The sequence below is a fragment of the Paramormyrops kingsleyae genome, chromosome 25 (genome assembly GCF_048594095.1).
Source record: "Paramormyrops kingsleyae isolate MSU_618 chromosome 25, PKINGS_0.4, whole genome shotgun sequence".
Taxonomy (NCBI): Eukaryota; Metazoa; Chordata; class Actinopteri; order Osteoglossiformes; family Mormyridae; genus Paramormyrops; species Paramormyrops kingsleyae.
The window spans coordinates 18,510,283-18,525,417 of record NC_132821.1 but is presented as its reverse complement, the minus strand read 5'-3'; positions in this window follow the sequence as shown (position 1 = coordinate 18,525,417).

Sequence of the window (15,135 nt, the reverse complement as noted above, 5' to 3'; positions counted from 1 at the left end):
GATTCGGCTCTCTCTGTGTTTCGGAGTTTTATTTTCTAGCTCTGTGGTGGAAATGACACTTCCTCTCTGACGGGGATCACGGCGAGATCCCCCCCCCCACACACACCTCATTTTTATTCATTAAACACGAGCGGCTGTCTGCACCCAGGATAAGTGTCCCAGGGTCACTGTGCCGAAGGGCGTTTTTTTTTCCCCCCCCCCCCACTTTCACGGGGAGACGGCTCTGTGATCAAGCAATTCCATGGAAACACGGTTATGAAATATGAGCGGAAATGTGTAAGAACATATAGGGCTCCCCTCTGTGCCTCCCTGCTGGCACAGAGCAATCATTAACACGAATCAAACTAGGCGCGCCATGAAGGGAAGTTTAAGTATTCAAAAATAATCTACTGTTAACCTACATGTTAAATGCCCTCAGTAATCTTCAGTAAACATCCATGCCACGAAAATGAAAACAAACACATCGGTTCATATTAAGGCAGGTAGAGAATATGGGGTTTTCTTAAATTTATAGGTAACGTCTTAGGCAGTATTTCTCTTTTATTAAAAAATATAACAGTGGCCCCGGTGGCCGATTTGACCCACACCATGCTTCAGGAACCTTGTGACAGCACAGAACCTTGTCTCTTTCGCTCCTGGGCTTTGGAAGAGGTAGATGCAGGGACTGGCTCCTCTGAGGCTCAGATGGGCTTCAGCTCTGAAGCTTGCTGGGACCACAAAGGACTAGGTGTTTCTCTAAGGAGGGGGGGTCACGGAGTAACGGGGGTGCAGGTGGGCTGGAACAGGCCCCACTCCTCAGGAAGGGTGACCATTTAAAAAGAAATCGAACTAACATAACCCCCCCCCACCCCCCCATGCTTCAGATTTTCTCCCGAGCCAAAGTCGTCAAAGGTTATTGTTTGACGGCCTTAATTAAATGAGGGAGGAGACCTGATATTTGCATAACTGAGAGGAATGCAGCCTGACAAACTTTTAATTATTCATAGGTGAGACAGGACCCCAGAAACGGCGTCGGGAGAACGCATGTAGAGAGGCCAGCAGCACGTCCACACCGGAGCTGCCGCTGTTTGCTTTGCGGGTCGTCGGGCCCCTCCCCAATTACCATACAGGGACACCAGCCTTGCATGAGGCAGGGTCCGCAAATCAGTTTCCCAAAACGTGACACCCCTCTCATTTTCACCACTGGCAACAGAGGCACAGTGAGAGGCCAGCCAGCAACACATCGAAATGCCACAGCCTTAGGAACGACACGGTGAGCAAGAGTGACCCCGTATTCCTGCTAAAACACGGGCATATTCAGATTTTGTACCACAATTACAGGGCTATTCTAACAGCCCTTCCAAAGGCTCAACTACTGGGCCGCTCACTGACAGAGTCAAGCGGTTTCTTAAGGGAATAAATATTCCTAAATAGCTAACGGTCACCAGACGCTGTAATGGCGATGATGATAAGTAGGACGGTAGGGGAATGGGCGGCTGGTGGGTCTTATTACCGCTAAAAGCCATGGGATTCGGATTACATCACCCTGCTCGCAGCCGTGGCCGGCGCAGCCTGATGGTCAATGCTAGGCGGAGCGGGGAAGTCATTACGTGCATCTCAAAGCTGCCTGCCTGACAGGGGGAGGCAGAGGTGCGGAGCCGCTTACAGGAGAAGAGGAGAGGAGGAGGAGGATTCCCCGTGCGCTCACAAGGGCCACGTTAACAAACCCCAGCCCTGGGTCATGCAAACTGGGAGAGCGGACTGCAGATGACACCGTTTGATTTCTGGGAGTGTGTGTTTCACCATAAAGGGTCTTTTAACCAGAACTAAAGCAGCATATCTATACACATTTCAAGCTTTCTAAGCTTCCAAAAAAAAATTCAAACAAATATGAATTTTTCATGTATATATATTTAGTTCTGAAACATTGAAGGGTGGGGACTGGCATGGTATTTCTTAAGATCGTTGTTAATCATTTATTTCCATTGCTTAATATTACAGAGACAAAATGGGGGGGAATTTAAAAATCAATTGCCACGGACCAACCGGAGTCATTATGTGGCATTTAGGAAAGATTGTTTTTAACCCTAGCAGCACCATGCAAGTGGGAATTCACCCCTAATGCTGATCAATAAAACAACCCTGCAATTTGTTAAGTAATCTAAACGTCCCTGGGGAAAACTGACCCACACGGACTAGAGAAAGAACAAAACAGGGAAAATAATGAAAACACTCGTGCAAAAGAAGAGTTCATACAGTTGTACAGGGTGTCAAATTCAGTAAGTTCAGGCTCTTTGGGGTTTTTATTCTGTTTTGACACAGAAACACAGACGAGAAAATCTGGCAATATTTGTCAAATAAACGTGAAATAAATTGTCAGATAAATTACATTTATAGACAGGGTGCATTGTGACAGGTGAGAGCCAAACGAGTGTTTACTCAAACCCTCCTTTTGTTATATCGATCGAGGCCCCTATACGAGAAGCAAAGCAACATGCGCATTTCAGGCAAGGGCCTTTGGCAGGACTCTGTAGGCGACGCTGTGCCCCACCCGCCGCGAAGACCCGCCGCGAAGACCCGCCACCAAACCTGAGGCGCTGTTTCACAAGCGAGCCACGTGGCCGCCGCACTTCATAAAACATTTGTCTTGTTTAAACTTGGCCGTGATATGAATTGAGATGTCACGCCACGTACAACAAGCCAGGCTCTGAGTCTCCCCCCATGCCACTGGTTCTACTGGTCCATTGCAATCCTTCTGACACTCACTAAGCATTGTTTCCTCATTCAGCTCCTTTCCCTACCACAAGTTTCTGTGAAAAGTCTCCCCTCAGGACCATTTCCGGAAATATGCAGACAGTTTTGTGACAGATTTCTAACTGCAATGCCTGAGGTCAGTCATACAGCACCAACTGCATTGCAAGTGACGTCCGTGACCTTTGACCTCATACATATACCCCACCCCTTCACATGAAGGTAAAGAGCGGCACTTTGGGGGACTCCATTTGTGAAGAAAAGCCAGCTTTCTTTAAAGGAGTGACTTCTGGTTGTAGGAAGAAAAAAAAAAACAGGGGCGGGGGATTAATGAAACGACCACTAAGAATATCAAGCCTGGCTTCTGAGAATTAAATGCATCTCTTAAGACTTTTCCACCCCTCTCGTCTCTTCTCCCGCTGACCTTTGCGAGTTATTTACCCATGGATTAGGGATGCGTTCGAGCCAATCCTTTGTGTCAACTAAAATATAGCGAACAGAGGAAAGCAAACAGGGCCCAAGAATTATTCAAACAGAAAGGTCATTGCGGGGCAGACAATGAGCTCTCAATATCAAATCAGGACTAAATCAATTTGCCATTATTACTAATTCATGCTTTTTATTTTAATCCAGCCTTTAAAAAAAGTGACTTGGTGTCTAAGGAGAGGTGGGGAGCGACTCCGCCAGCCGGCGTTCCCTGCATAACAAACACCGGTCAGCCTGGGAAATGCCATCACACACAACCCTGTCATGTGACTGAAGAGCACAAGCGCGAGCTCACAGGCCCCTGCAAGGAGTCACCATCAGCAGAACAAACACACCTCCCACATGTCCAATAACCACCAGACCGACAATACGGCAGCCAGAAATATTACCTCCCGTTTTTAAGCTATTTTTTCCCCACACGTACTGAATGTTGGCTACTTTATCAAACCAGTCCCTCAGAACTAGATGATGCTATTTTTCTTCTGTTTATCTATAATTTTAGCTATAAACTCCCCCCTTCCCTATTTCACCGTGGAATTCTTTTCAGTAAAAGCTTGCAGCAAACACGCGATTGGCTCCAACTCAGTTACACAAGATGGATGCTTTGAGCATCCAAGGTCTCCCATCTTAAACTGGCTTTGCGCCATATACAGTCTCTGCTCATGTCGTCCAAGGCCTCTGACCCCCATAACAAACCCTGGATAACTGTCACAAGAGTGTTCACAGCTAGTTAGATGTCACTACATTAAGAACTTTGTTGAGTTTGGTGCCAAGTTCTACTCCTCACCCCCATGGTGGGGGGGAGTCACAGAAACACACACACAGTCACTCTGTCAACCTGTAGCGGAACAAAAACCACCCTCCCATCCGCCACAGAGCTAAAAGCTGAGCACTAATGACCCAGTGATGGCGGCCGGCCCCAGGATCACGCCTCGAGCCCACGTCCCAGAAAAACAGCACTGGCCTGATGTGTGGCCGTGCCCCGGAGTAACCCCGCCGAAGGGTGATCGCGTCGTTTACATGGAAACGGCGACGGGCATTAATCACCAGGAAAGTGTGACGGCTGCTCGCTTTCACCGCGTAATGCATCTTTAACGCGCCTCCAAAAACAATATGTTTTGATTTATTCCTATCTGGCTGAAAAATTACACAAAAAAAAGGGACAGAAGAGGATCGTCATTAAGCGTGAGCATTTACGGGGGCTCCAAGAAGAACACACCAGGACTAATATGCACTTTAGTTTGGGAACTAACAGAGTTAGACCAGTGATGGGGTCATGTAAGATGATACCAGAGAACAAATGGTTGCTTTCAGAGTCGTGGAAATTTAGCAAATGGAATTATATACAGATTTAAAAACAATTTATCTTTGGCAGTAATGCCACTAATTTACGTATTATCTTCCATAACATTAATAACAAACGGCCTGTTTTATAATCACCCCCCCCCCCCCCCAAAGTGGAGGGGAACCCTCCAACCGCTCCACTGTACAGGCCCACGCACTTCCACAACACAGTCTGCCTATTTAGCAGATGTGCAATCTTCTAAAAAGAAAAAGGGGGGGGGGGATTTCTTCATCTTCTAATCATTAATTTTGCCATTTGTTTTATATGCGCTAAGTACTCCCAAACACCGGGGGGAGCCGACAAAAAAGCAAATACCTGCCACAAGGGCTAATAAACTGCAGCTATTTCTGCATGATATTTCCTTGTGCGCTGTTGAGGCAGAATTCGGCTTGTGCATGTGATACCCAAAAATAAAACCTTACAATCCCTTTGCTAACAAATTTAGTTAGTAACCAAAACAGGCTTTTCCATGACCCTGATTCTGTTTCACACTGTCACATTTATTTGCTTAGCCGAAGCTCACAAGCTGCATTATAGCTATAACCTATTTGGCAAAACGACATAGCCACGTATTTTCTGAAGCAATTTGCGTTAAGTAGTTCTGTGAGGGATTCATTTTGGCCTCGAACTCTGTTCCATGTAGGTCATCTAGCTCTATCAATACAGAACCCCCCAACAGAAACAGGCCTGCATGATTCTGACCCCCCAAGGGTGTGAATGCAGCTTGGATGTTACACTGTATTTACAGTATGCCACAAACTGTGTCATGTGCAGGTTTTAAGTTCATCTTCCCCATAACTTGGATTACACAGACTCTCACAAACAGAAGCAAAGCACAGGACATTGCCAGAACAAGCGAATAAAAACATTGATCTCAGGCGTCTAATTAAATGAGTTCTGCCTATAGTGGCCCACGTGTTACCATATAAAGCGGTCAACAGTCCGTTCACTAATTGCTCTCCATGACTAAACACACAATCCATTTCCCATGTTTTAACACACACTACACTTTCCACCTCAGCCACCCCTAGAAATAAACAAGCCTATAAACGGAAACGGAGGTGCAGATACACAACCGAGTTAGCGTGCGCAGTGATCGAGTGAAAAACTGGCCACCTGCGTGGAGCATATGATGATGTTTTTAAAATTAAAAACGCCGCCGGAACGTCTCAGGCGACATTTACCCGGCACATTTTCCAGCACCCAGACGGCACGAGGCAAAAAGGGCCCATGTCTCCAAAGTAAATAGCAACGGATTTTGCACCATTTTACGGTTTAGAGAAACGGATGGCTTTTATTTAACGCGGGCATGACAGAAAAACGGGGGCGTCATTAATATCGGGCATCACGCTCTATATACATATAATAACTATTTTAGAGGAGCGCAATTTAACACTGAACGCCGCACTTGATAGCGACTTCATTTATACTGTCGAATCTCCAAAAGCACATTTGGGTCAGTATTTCCGGAGAAGAAAACTGTAATTATTCACGCTTAATCGGGAAATGCACGGAGCAGGGGAAGGCGTTACTCTGGAGGAAACAAGCACTAAGAAGTTATTATAGCGGCGGCCGAGCATCCTTGCGCCGGGATCGTGGAGCTGCGGCGCGCCTGCGATGTGCGATTCGTGGCGCTGTGGGTTAACGGGAGACGGCAGCCGTTTGCAGACGCATCGGTACAAATTTGAGCCGCTCCCATTTACAGCAAGGAACATACATAATAATAATTGATAACATTTTGGGGGGAGAGTGCTGCGGGGTGCCATTTGTGCCTATTTAAGCTGAAATGCCAGCGTAAATTCATCTGACAATCTGCTAATGGATATTTTTACCCCGGAATATTAAAGTTAATAAATCACTGCCTGCCTTTGACGACCGTACCATTTCCGAATGACAACCTATATTCAACACTGCCAATACAATAGCTCACTTATACACATTTACATTTCTACATATACATTTTAACTGTCAGTATTTTTTGTCCAATTGCTTCAATTGACTTGAATGGCTAACCTTGCTTTCTGACTTTTTTGAATCGTTAGTCTACATCGCATTTACGCTATCCTGTCCGTAGACTTTAAGGCAGGCTAATTTCCAATCAAGATTTCGGGGAAATTAAAGAGTGATTCAGTAGAAATTGGAAACAGCTCTGAAGTGAGGTGTAATTGCGTTACGGAGCTCGGTAACCCGACACACGGCCCACGCCGGCCGGGGGACACCGGGGAGGGACGGGGGCGGGGGGCTGCCATTAACCCGGGCTGCACTAATTAGCGGCCAGAGGTCCCGTTACCGGACCGTGCACCAATTAAAAAAAGATGTCCGGCGTAGTGATTGCAAGTTAAAGTTAACATCTTTGGGGATTTCTGCTTTCCAAGAGGTTTAAATGTGAATTACGCCGATATACTGACCCTGTTACAAAAGGGAGGTTTTCTACAGTTTAAGCTGCTGAGTCAAGGGGGTTTGTCGCTCCCCAAAATCTCACTAAATACTTTCACCAGAGACCGCGGAGCCAAAAACTGGTTCCTGCTCCTGTGTGAGGTTTTTAAAATCAAAGCGTCGATATAAGCTTTCATGGAAGGAAATATCACTGACCACAGAGCAGTCGGAATTATGCAGTGGGAATGGTATCAAAGGGCACGTTTGGAGACCCAAGGTTATACCATGGACAGAAATGATATTTATATGGCAAAGAGTTATCAGAAATCAGTTCGAGGGCAAGGTGTCCAGAAAGGGGGGGGGGACGACGACATTAGAAATATGGGCATTCACTGATTAATAGATATGCTTAAAGTGAAACTTAACATAATAATCAATGTCAACTCCCCTATGCCCATATGGCACACTGAATAGAAAAATTCATTTTTAACCATGTCTAAAAAATGATCACAGATATTACTTTTCAATTTGAAGTCAAACCTTTTATATTCCATGATACTATCTGCACTTCCCAGAACCATTTAAATATTTTCCCTCCAGCATCAGGATCAATATACATATACATTACAGTATTTTTTATTTAAACCTGTCTGCTGACCTCCATGGTGTTACAACACAAGCCTTTGACCGAACAATTTCCTGGCTGTCGTGTAAAATTAAAATCCCCCCACAAACCCTGTCAGAGTTGGCCAACCTGGATGCACATCTTCTGATTTACTGCCCTTATAGGGGGGTCGGGGGCAATCTTGGGCACATAAATGGAATCCCAGTAAAGCCACAAACATCGTTTTTTTTTTTATTGTTTATAATTTTAGGTGCATACACTGGATTTACAAACCAATGGATGTTTAAAAATGAGCGAGTGTGCACAACTGGATGGGCTCGCCAGCGACAGTGAATTTCGACTCACACCTGTGGATGTGAGACTGGCAGGTACGGTGTCGGGGAGACAAGCATCTCTACGGAAGGAACAGGCATCTCCCTGCTCATCAGCCTCGACCGGCGTCTTATCTCCAGAAATGCTGGCAAGAAACCGGAGGAAAAGGGAAAATTAAAAAGCGAACACCTTAATATGAACGCGTCGCAGGCGACGGTGACGCCGAGCACAGCTGCCGCATGTGACCCCAGATCGGGTCACAGTCACAGCGCTGGACCCAGGCCGGCCCAGACACAGACGTGCGCCGCATTACAGCAAGCGCCTGGGACCGCGCTGAACAGTCTTCCCTAAAGAACAGGCCTGCCGCTCAAAGACTGTTCTTGAGTCTGGCTGTCTGGCTGTTTCATGGTCATTAAAAGGACAAAATAATACTACATAAACATTCAATTCATTTACGATATATTACCAGCAAACAGAGTTAAGGTAAAATGAAATACGCACACAGCCTAGAGTTTTAACACACTTCAAACTGAGATCACTGCTGGAGAACTGAGCCCCCCCCCCCCCCCACGTATTTATCCTGATCCATTTAGGAGTCATTAGGGAGACCCCTTCACAGCACATCCCAACCCCATACAATCCCACAGCACAGGCCAGACTGCAGCTCCCCCCCACCATTGGGGGCCAATTACACAGACACGCTCCTAACTTATTGGATTAGAAGGCTGGAAGTTCTGGCAGTGAGACCCTTCACTGATGGCCAGCGTGGGGTGTTGCTTTTCCTGGCGGTTATTGTGGCGGATCCAAGGACGGGGCTGGTGATAGCTCATTGTGTTATACCTGACCAATCAGCCGCTTAGCACATGCCGCAATCACATGACTCCGGCCCTCATTTACAACAATGCAGTGCAGCCTTTTCACCGAAAACATTCGGGTTTGGTGCTCTGCTAAAGGGGGAAATGACCTAGTGCATTGGCCGCTACACCCCCTTCTGGCCGTACCGCAATTGACAAGATTAATTTTGAGCTGCAGCCATGAAAGCTATATACATCAACTGCAAGAGTAACATCAGTACATTGTAAGTGAACACAATGTTTTTTATTATATTAATACTCACAATTCATATGTTATTCATGCCACGTTCAGCAAACAGCTGATGGGGAGGTGAGCAAGCCAGATTGCGTCTGCCATGAAGAGACCAGCCGGCTCGGCCTTCACACCCTCAGACTAGATCCTGGATTAACCTGTAATTTCTGTCAGTTTTTCAGCATCAAGTTATAATTGCAGCCAGCAGATAGGGCTGTGTGTGGGCGTTCAGGTGCCAGCTGTTGTACCCTTGAGCGAGCCGCTCCAACTTCACACACAGCTCAGACAGGTACGAAAAGTTTGCTGGACTATTTCACCGAAAAAGAGCAGCAGCATGAGCAGCAATGACCCAGTCAAAGACAGCCAACAAACATTTAGGATTATGAGCTAAAACATATTCATTGATACTGGGCTTTAGCATTTCGTATAACTATGGCATGCACCTCTTTAGGTGGCTCTCACACGTAAATAACATATGAAGCATTAATCACACTTTGCAAGCAAATGACACAACACAGCGTGTTTTGACATCAGACTGTGTCAACCTTGACTCCATGATCAGAGGGTTCTACAACTGAAAAAGGCTCGAGAGAGACCAGCTGTTCCACCTTATTGCCTGAGCTCTGGGGAAATTCACCTTCCCCAGCTGAGGGTCCAAAGAGCAAATCAGTCTGAGGACATTACAGCGGAACAGTGAGACGGCTAGTTCTGGCCCCGATAGAAATTCTTGCCGGACACCTTTACATTCGCTGCAGCCGGAGGACGGCATTTGCTCCTTACAGAAGAGGAAGGTAATTAATTTAGACGTTAATCAATTTGTCATGTTAGCCAGCGTGCGAATAAGCAGCACGCTGGTGTCACCTTGAAGAGCCGTCCTTGCCCACGCGGTCCCCCGCATACGGGCCGGTATCAGAAGCCCAGCATACAGTACGATCGATTTGTCTTTGTAGAGCTGCCTGTCACTCTGCTGAGTGCAGATGCTCCCAGACTGTTTACAGGGAGTACACACTCCCAGCATGGATCTCTTAATAAAGCACCTTCTAGTCCCCCTTACAACACAACACAACGCCCTGTTTTCACTGTGCCTGCCACCATTTAATTAGACGCAGTTTGATTTGTTGTGAAATATACCGATGGTTTTGTTTACATTAGCACATCAAACAAGCGCGCTACCATTTTTAATTGCAATTAAATTAAAACAAGTTATCACATTTTCTATTAACATGTGTCAATGTATCCTTTTCTGGCACTGAGCGGGAATCCACAGAGAATCCTGTGCCTTATAAAAAATGTCTTTTATGATTTTTTTGTTCCCCGCATGTAACTTTTCTTGATTTTACCGCCCCTGCAGGTTACTGGATTTCTTATACTAGGATTCGAACCCACACCCTTTCAGTGACAGCCAAAGGTCCTCCGAAAGTGCGTGACAGCACTCAGGAGTTTTCACACACACACACACACGTCCCAGACTCAAGGCTGAGAGGAATGACGGATCGGTCTGCCTGTGTATATCCCCGGGATCGATTTCAGCTTTGCAATCAGCTTCACGGCTGAGAGTCACAGCGAACGTACGCAGGCTGCCATGATTTCCCCAACTCCTGACGGAACGTGTCACCTCAGTCAGAGTTCAAAAGAGAGCATGCACACCCAAATGTCCCTGCATTCCCCCCCCCCCCCCCCCCGGCCTCATGGGACAAATTATTTATTTGGCAAATGGTTTGTCTTGCGGTACCGTAACGCAGGTCAGAATGACCAAACAGGACCCTGCACGACCGCCCTGAAAAGGCTCGTTTACAGCTGTCCATATTCAGTGACAGGTCCAGGTGGTTCTCCAAAGAGCCCTGACCATCTCCTTCACTACCCTTCCCAGGATTCCAATGCGGAACCTTCCGGCGACGTGTCCACCTCACCCTTACGCAAGCTGCTAGACCTCAGCATAAAAGGATTCCCGGGATCTATGAACAGAGGGACGTCGTGAGGTAAACTAAAAGCTCCCCAAAACACATCAGTCACCAGTCTGAGCTGCTGGGGCAGAGTCCCCCCCCCCCCCACTGAGCTGGGTGTCAAGCTGGCGTCTGGAGCCACAGATAAATTAGATTCTGCTCTATCTGCTCGAGCAAGTGGGAACTACAACATCTTAAAAACCCCGAACATGACATTTATTTTCTTTGAAGGAGAATCAAAATGGCTAAAATGACAGAACTCCTTCCTCCCTTTCAAGTCGTCTCAAAAAGTTTCCTTTCCTAAAAAAAAAAAATGTGCAATTCTGCGAGTACCAGAGTCTCAACTCATCCAACAATGAATCATAATGCCTTCAAAATTTACTCTTAAAAACATTGTTTTAACAAGCTCAATTAAGGCCGTTTAATAAAATTAATTGTCATCTCAACAGACTTCTGTTTGGCAGCAATAATAAGGTCATGTGCTTTTTATTGTTAAATTTAGAACAGAGAACTTGTGATTTTAGTTGCTAAAGTGAAAACATGGTGCAAGAAACCACATTTCTTCTAATAAGGTAGCAGATGTTAAATGGAGATTGTCTTTCACGCAACAGAAAACAGATGTCAGAACCATTTTATAAAATGGGAGAGGACAGAACTAATTAAAAAAGGATTTTTTCTTCAACAAAACTACAAGCCATTTAGCAGGAGTGTGGGGTAGAGTTAAAAGAGTGAATCATAGTTTGTTTTGAAGCCAACCACCAGTGAAAATGGGGGCTGCAGACTATGGTGGGGGCATGGTTCATGCGCACAGGTCCACAGCTCACGAGCCTCCAAGCTGCGCCAGGACAGCAAGCCATGTCAGAGTGGTGTGAATGCAGGCAAATGCTGCCCCCCCCCAGACAGGCACTCCTAACCACGCAAATCACCTACATTCCCACAATGCACTGCTCCTGTGCAGAAAGAGCCTGGAGCACACTGGAATGCTGTCACTGTCGTTTTCTATTTATATAACTATTAATATATAATTAAATATTAATTTCCTCGGCAGGCCCTTCTACACAAAGTGTAATATCTGGACTGCGCATTTGCACGTGAACCATCATTGCTGCTCCATATTTACCGTGGCTGTTCTGGAATGAATCTGCAAGCTTCTGGTCCAGCTGGCAAACCTAAACACAACCAGGTCACATAAACCAGGTTTACATAAACAGATCTGGATAGAAAATATCAGCGCCTATCTGCTATAGTTGTATTAATTTCATATTGTAGGGCCTACCTTACTTTCATTATCAGCAACTGAAGTTCATTTTTGGTATTTTTTTTACTGCTTGTGCCAATTAGTAATTTACAACTATTACAGGCTACACGGCCATAAATCAGGTTGCTGTGAGGGTGTCTGGTATTTTAAATATCCTGATGGTGCAGCTTCGTCATTTTTGTAATTAAACGGATTTCTAATGCATTGTTATAGTTTCTCCAGGGCCTGGCGTGCACTCCTTAGTGGTTCCCAAACATCGCTCACCTGCATTACCTCTTCAAGAATTCAGCATCCGGCCGTAACTCTCCCGCACCTCAGACGTGCCGAGATGCTGTCCACCCATCTCATCGGAAATAACGCAAACAAATGATGTTCCCCAATAATCGATATTAATGAACGACTGTAGCCGGGATCAATTTTGCTGGGCCACACCGCCGCGCGGGGCGGCGAAACACCGCCCGCCGGGGGGGGGGGGGGGGGCGCACACCTGCTTTAGGTGATCCCGGCGTATTGAATTTGTGCGAAGAGAGCGGCGTAGCCGAGGTAAGTTTCATTTTCGGAAAGTCAATTAATGTTGATAAATATATTCAATAAAAAACAAATTACATCGGGGAAGCGTACCCCGGCGGATCGCTGCCCTCATTTATCCCTAATTACAACATCCCTCTCTGCCCCTGCGCCGGCTCTTCACGTGTCTTGCCGTCTTATTGATCCCCTAATTGTGTTGTCTGGCACCTGCTTTCGGCCTCATAACTAACATTTCAGCTTCTATATAAGGTAATTATCTGTAATAAACCTCCTGATACTACAACACAGCGGAAAAAACACGCACAAGAACGTGGAATATATGAAGGCTGTCAGTGGTTTATCCAATACAAATGATATGGTATTACCTGGTATAACCTGGCCCTAACATCATATTACATCGTTTGGCGACCTAATGCGGTTTTGCTCTTGATTTATTATACCCGGGGATATTATGCATAACTAGTACGAAAATGTGAATAATTGCTGAACGTACAATTAGGCTACTTCGTGTTAAGTCAGAGGTCCCGGCGAAGCAAGTTGCCCTAAGGACGTAATTAAAGGAATGGATAAAAGCCCCGGACGCATTATTTGGTGGGACCTTTACTTCACCTCGGTGGATCGGTCACGTTTGGGGTAAAAGACGAAGGACTCGACATCAGTGTCCTCGCCTGGGCGTAACTCCGAGCCCTAGGGCGGGGCACAAACGGCGTCCGGCCGGCTGCCTGAACACCCGCGGCGCTCATTCACCGTACTTCAATCTTCCTTTATTCCAGCTGTCATTCATTGCTCTATAGGACGCCTACAAGAAGCATGCAAAATTAACATGTCATTAGTAAAGTACGGTACAGCTTATTTTTCCCTACTTAAGTAATCTTTAGGTGCAAAAATCTGTAGGTCTGTTAAATTTTATAGGAAGGCACCTTGATTCTATGGAGAATTAAAGTTTCCAGCAGTGGAATATTATCATTTGAAACCAAATTGCCTGAATTACTGCTGCTGTTGTTTAAGTCACCCCCGCCTAGCAGACAAGAGCCGTAATGAGTTAATCCGTCCCCTCAGCCCTCAGATTTGAGAGTGACAGTCGAGAGCCAAAGCGCGGGTACCTTCCTGACTCCGGGCGGGGTGCTGCAGCCTTTCATCTGACACCCGAAGGCGCAGGATCACTAAACTGCAGGAGGACCATGGCTGTCTGCTCGTCTGTCATAACTCAACAGGTTCACTGTTTCCATACCTGACTTCTCCGGATTTAAGAACGACATTTCATCGAGGAGTGAACACACACACTGCATTCTTAAAAAAATTAACGCACCAGAACATTTGCACCAGGGAATAATATGTTTATATATGAATAAATGTACTCCCCATAACGTTTTACGCCTTTACAAGAACAAAATCAATTCTGCATTTTATATGTTAGGCCTATATTTTAAACGCTTTTAAATTATCTAAATTATACGCCTATTTGTAAATTTGGCCGTATATTTAAGAGTTTTATGCTTACACCGTTAAAAAGTGCAAGAAAACTAAATCGCCACATATGGCAACACTACAGACACCTTCCAGGAAAGTTTTCCGAAGTTGCAAAGCGTAAGAGACGGTAGTGAGAGCCGGAGCCCGAGCACGGTGCGCTGAGAGTCCGGTGAGATGCGTACCTCTCCGGGCGCTGCTCCCGTCCTCCGCGACGGCGCGGCGTGTGCGCGCTTCACGGTCACGCAAAGTTGGCTCGGAGACCGGCGCTCTGCTCGGGGTGCTTTCGGCTGGGAGTATGCACGGAGGATTTAGCAGTCACTGAAACTGACAAGGGGTGCCTTCTCTCCGTAACACACTCAGTCGGTCTTGTCGGGGCCGTCAAAGGAGACGTGCCGTATCTTCGCGTCCTCCTTCTAATCCCCCGGCGCAAAGCATGACTGCGCCCCGGGACATCGGACCGAGGTTTGCTGGCGGGGCGTCCGATGAGCGACGAAGCCGGAGTGGGCAGAGAGGGACGGCGAGACGCGTCCCCGGGGCGGCCGGGGCTGCGAAGCGGTGCGCGGACGGGCTGGGAGGCTGGGATCTAATGACGGTGCGGGCTGAAGTCCGGCAACGGCGAGCGAGCGCACCGCATGCGGCAGCTCGGGGGGATCTAAAGGGAAACAGCGACTCTCTCCAGCGTGTCTTTGCTTTAACCCGTGAAGATCAGAGGCAGGGGGCTCGTGAGAGTTTAACCCTGACAGCACCTCCCCGGCACCGTCACACGGCAGGCATCCGTCCCGATCTGCCAGCGTTTGCGGGTTCAGCGGCAGGGAATCGGGAGACGAAGATCACCAAGTCTGCCTGTTTTTAAGCATGCTGTTTATTATACATAGTAAATCGTAAATTGTTGTGATGAATGTGGTACAATTAATAATCAAATATTTTAAAATGATCCAGTTTCAGACAGGCTGTACATAGTTTATAAACAAGCACG